This window comes from Arachis ipaensis, chromosome B10 (assembly GCF_059453495.1).
Source record: "Arachis ipaensis isolate K30076 ecotype BB chromosome B10, ASM5945349v1, whole genome shotgun sequence".
Classification (NCBI taxonomy): Eukaryota; Viridiplantae; Streptophyta; class Magnoliopsida; order Fabales; family Fabaceae; genus Arachis; species Arachis ipaensis.
This window is the reverse complement of record NC_142435.1, coordinates 135,889,999-135,894,019: the sequence shown is the minus strand read 5'-3', so window position 1 is coordinate 135,894,019 and position 4,021 is coordinate 135,889,999. Positions and strand designations below refer to the sequence as shown.

Sequence of the window (4,021 nt, the reverse complement as noted above, 5' to 3'; positions counted from 1 at the left end):
TCAATTGTTATAAACTTCACGGACCCAATTTTTATTCAAAATAAGTTTTATAAGATTTGAAAGTCCGGAATCCAAGTTATTGTCCGCTAAAGTTGGTCAAAAATAGGTTTTTACCAAAAGTTACAAATCCTCAAGTTTTTGAAAATTCTCAATTCAAAGCCAAGCCAACCATATCCAAATCAATACCAAGCTCTCCTCAATCATTTCTCAAACATTCAGACACATAAATCATTTAACTCTCACCTTATCAACTCATTCACAATTTCTAATCCAACATAAATCACACCAATACTCATCAATAATAATCATCAATCTTTAACATCATAACAACACTCCTTCATATACAACCTCATTTCATATTCTACATCATCCTATTTATTCAATCAATGAATTCATGCAATTCAACCTATCTTAAGGCTACTAGCCTATGTTTCACACAAAATTATATATTAACTACAAGAAACCGAAACCATATCTTAGCCGATTTCTCCCCAAGCCAAAACACCTCAAAACCTCCTTTTCACAAGCTTCCAAGTTCCAATTCACTAATTTGACTTCAATTCACATGAATTCAATCTAATTTCATACAATTTCATACACAACCAGCAATTTCAATGCCTAAGCTTCATAAAATTAAACAACTCAAAAGGGGATAAGAGTTTCTCACCTTTACTCACTGAACACTTGAATAAAACACAGCTATATATCACACTAGAGTATACTAAACCATCAAAATTACAAAATTCCTCGATACCCAAAACCAAAAACGTTAAAGTGAAGAGAAATAAGGGCTGGGTGAGAAATTTTGAATTTCTTGCCACTTTGTTTGGATGGATTTGAAGAGCTCGACGAGGTAAACGTGTGGCCGCAAACAGTGCGTGGCGATCAAAGCTTTGAATTGAAGGGTTTGTTTCTCTTCTCTTTTTTCTTTTTTTTTTTTTTGGGTCATGGTTTCTCTTCTATTCAATTTCACCATGTCTCACTCTCTTCTTCACTATGGGACAAATGTGTACTGGTGAGAGTGAAGCTTATATGGGTTAGGCTTGGGCCCAATATAAGTCCAGTTCAACTGGTTTAGTCTGTTGACCTAATTTTGGGCCAAAATCTTTAAAATTAATGTTGTAGTTCATATTTTAAATTTTTTTACTTCTTCAAATTATAAAATTTAATTTTCTAATTTCTTTAGCTCATAATTAATTTATTAGTTAATTATTATTAATTAACAGAATTTTACAAGGCTTATTCATGATGATGTAATAAACAATTATTTAGATTTAGGAGGGATTAATTTTTGAATTTGCGGGTGAAAGATAATTTATTTTTTAAATTGTTCTTGAAAAATTTTATTGGTCATCATATTAATTCTGAAAAATATGACCACAAGTTAAATTGATATTTTTATCAATTAGATGATGACATATCACGTTAAGTCTCGCCTGTCACGATGACATAAAAAGTTAATATATCACAAAATAATTTCTTATATTTTAACATGAAAAATGAATTTTAATATTAACTAAATCTATATACAACAGAGAAATTATATTGTAATATTTATACCATCTTTGCAAAAAAATAGTTATTTGTGCATAGTTGGAACAACATGATTGGCACTTGGTGAGTGAAAAACAAGTACACAAATTGGAATATTTATAAAATAAAATTTAGAATATTAATTTTCTTTATATAAAAAAATAATTCTATCAGATTTTAACATGATAATAAGCAAGTTTATTAGGCGAAATGGTCCATTCAATAGCTAAATGAATCAAAGTGGCCAAATATTAGATATATACTTTTTTATTCATATATTAAAATTTGTTTACTAAAAATTTAATTAATCTAATTTAAATTTTGATTAAAAAATAAAGAACTATACATGTATCCATTCTTCACACAAACTTTTTTATCTTTATTAGGGTGCATTTAAATTCGAGACAATTGAAATAAAATCGAGTTTCTTTGAAAAATCATTAATTGTTGGTAAAATAGTTTGGCAGATTATTTTATTTGTATTATTACGGATAATTATAGCGTCAGTATTAACAAAAAATAAAAAAATTGAAATTACCACTTATATAAACTTAATTATTTCTTTATTTAATAATTCCATGGTAATATATAAGTATACAAGACATCACGAATTTTACATCCATGAGTAACAACAAATTATTAAATTCCAATATTTAAATATTTATTTGAATATAGGTAGGTAGGTGGAGTAATGTTACATTAATTGTAACAGTATGCAGCTAGCCACTAGTTTTGTTTTTCAGCATGTACAACATTGTGGTGTTCTTCTATTGTGCTTAACTTAGCACATGTACAATGGCCATATAGACACGCAGGAAATAGTGGATCACAATATGGTTGTAGATAAGCGCAATTTCCCGGGCAACCCTTTGTCTCAGGCACCACTTTTCTTGCTATTTTTGGGAGATCAATTCCTACAAAAAAAAAATTTAAAAAATAAAATGAAATAGAGAGTCACATACATAATATATTTAGAACATCATAGTAGAAAATTTATAATGTTTTCACAAACAAATAGAGGAGGAAAAAAATGGATGTGTCTGGATTGAGTTTTAAAATATTTTTCTGTTTTTTTTTTTTTTGAAGAATTTTTTTTATTAAAAAATAATTTTATTTTAAAAAGACAATCTTTTAAATAAATATTTCATTAGAAAAATCTTCTATATTTTTTCCTAAAACAGATCCACATGTTTGTTTAAGTAAAAGTATCTTATTATTGTTTTAGAGAGAGAAAAAATTTTAAAAAAAAATACAAACACTTTATATCAACTAAAATCGGGTTAGCATAAAGATGTAATGTTATACTAAGAGAAGATAATAAATAAATTTCTGATCTTTTATTTCAAAAATAAATAAAGTTTTTCACCAAATCTTATAAATAGGTGATGGAAATGTAAAAAAGTTCATCCATACTAAAATCAAACAAATTATCGATAGAGGAACTTATTATATGTCTCCTATTTACAAAAGTTAAGAATTTATTTATATTTTAATTTAGTAAAAAATTTATTTGTCTTTATAATAAAATTAAAGATCAAAATTTTATTTGTCTTTTACACTAGACTTTTTTCTTGCAGCCTCAATTTTGAGATTGAAGAAAAATAATTAATAGAATTGTTTTAAGAGACACAATCATAAAGTATAAGCAAAATTAGTAGGTATTAGATAATATAATTATTTAGATATCGGAAAAAAAAACACCTATAAGATGAAAAAGAAAATACCGTTGGTGGTTACTAAAGCGAAAAAGATCATTATAAATGCTATCTTGATTGCAATCTTCACCATGTTTTCTAGTTCTTTGAATTAAAAAATAAAGCCTAGATTAAAGTCACAAAAAAAATATTTTGTTTTTCAATAATGACTTGGATTCATTAAGGCCTTCTCATGCAAATTTATAGAGCTGGATGAACGTCGAAAATTAACAATAAATTATAATATGTACATAAAATATTTAATTTTGGATTTTTTTAATTATATTCCATTCATAGTTTAGCAACTACCAAAATCAAATATATTCTTTCATTATTCATATTTTTAGTAAATTACTTTTTTCTAAAATTAATCCTCTTTTTAATTAATCCTGAAATATAATTTTTTTCCCCAAATTATTTTTCGCTTTGATAATTTTTATTCTAATAATATTCTTGTGTGTTTGCGCATTTAAACTAAAATATTTAATTTTGGATTTTCTTTTAATTATATTCCATTCATAGTTTAGCAACTGCCAAAATAAAATATATTCTCTCATTATTCATATTTTTAGTAAATTATTTTTTTCTAAAATTAATCGTTTTTTAATTAATACTGAAATATAATTTTTCCCCAAATTATTTGCCGCTTTGATAATTTTTATTCTACTAATATTCTTGTGTGTTTGTGCATTTAAACTAAAAGAAGTACTTTTTAATAAGTAGAAATAGATGTAGAAATAGAAGGAGAAAATTGTATTTAGATATATGTACAAAAATTGTTGAGTAATTACTCA

General features: G+C 25.6%; 1 long non-coding RNA gene across 1 annotated transcript; it reads right to left on the bottom strand.

The window, feature by feature from the left end:
- Nucleotides 1-2,169: 2,169 nt before the first annotated feature.
- Nucleotides 2,170-3,390, bottom strand: LOC148581830 (uncharacterized). The gene is made up of 2 exons (XR_015892431.1): nucleotides 3,258-3,390; nucleotides 2,170-2,447 (listed from the first exon to the last, which is right to left on the bottom strand). It is a non-coding gene; the product is annotated as an uncharacterized LOC148581830 (long non-coding RNA).
- Between the last annotated feature and the right edge of the window lie 631 nt (nucleotides 3,391-4,021).